The sequence below is a fragment of the Triticum aestivum genome, chromosome 1B (genome assembly GCF_018294505.1).
Source record: "Triticum aestivum cultivar Chinese Spring chromosome 1B, IWGSC CS RefSeq v2.1, whole genome shotgun sequence".
NCBI lineage: Eukaryota > Viridiplantae > Streptophyta > Magnoliopsida > Poales > Poaceae > Triticum > Triticum aestivum.
The window spans coordinates 433,988,514-433,989,010 of NC_057795.1; positions in this window are offsets into that span (position 1 = coordinate 433,988,514).

Genomic DNA, 497 nt, shown 5'->3' on the forward strand with positions numbered 1-497 from the left:
CTTTTCCTTTTTTTTTTTTTGAAAAAGTTTAAAATAAACCTTGAATTTGTAGACGAAAACTAAGACCAACTTCACCGCGCGATCCTATCTTGTCCACGCGCGTTCGTTTGTGGTAAAACGGACGAACCGAACGGCCCAGCGCGCGGGAGCAAACGGACTTTTGTCCGTTTTGTGTCCGCTTTCGACCCATCCCGGCCCAAATTTGCGCCGATTTTTGGGTGAAACAAACAGTGTGCGGACGGGCGGGACGCGCGCGCTTGTCCGCCCCTGGCCCACCTGACGGTGACACAAAGCAAAAAAAATCGCGCCCCCTTTGGCGCCATTTTTCCCCAAACCCTCCCACATCCCGTCGTCCCCCTCCCTCCCCCGTCCATGGCCGACGCCCAGCCAAACTCCAGCGCCCTGGCCGTCTACCCGCCTGGAATGGCCAAGAAAAAGAAGGCCAAGGCGCCAAGGAAACCGCGGTCGGAGTGCACGCCGGAGGAGATCGCCAAGTT